This window comes from Crocodylus porosus, unplaced genomic scaffold (genome assembly GCF_001723895.1).
Source record: "Crocodylus porosus isolate Cpor-Errol unplaced genomic scaffold, CroPor_comp1, whole genome shotgun sequence".
In the NCBI taxonomy this organism is placed as follows: domain Eukaryota; kingdom Metazoa; phylum Chordata; order Crocodylia; family Crocodylidae; genus Crocodylus; species Crocodylus porosus.
In genome coordinates this window covers 31,345,983-31,346,298 of record NW_017728948.1, presented here as the reverse complement: position 1 = coordinate 31,346,298, position 316 = coordinate 31,345,983, and positions in this window count along the sequence as shown.

Below are 316 nucleotides of genomic sequence, written 5' to 3'. Positions count from 1 at the left end.
AGGTGTCAACGCCACAGTCCCCTAGTTTTTTAATGAGAATGGGGTGAGAGACAGTGTCAAAGGCCTTCCTAAAGTCCAGAAAGACTACGTCCACTGCTACCCCTGGTCATAGAAGGCCTTGGGGTTGGTCTGACAGGACCTGCCTCTAAGGAACCCATGTTGGCTGCCCCTAAGCATAACCTCCCCTGCTGGCCCCTCGTGGACATGCGCCACGATAGCTCTCTCAAAAAAGCTTACCCAGGATCAAGGTAAGACTAACTGGCCTATAGTTTCCTGGGTCCTCCTTCCTCAGGGTGCATTTCTGTGGGCACATTTA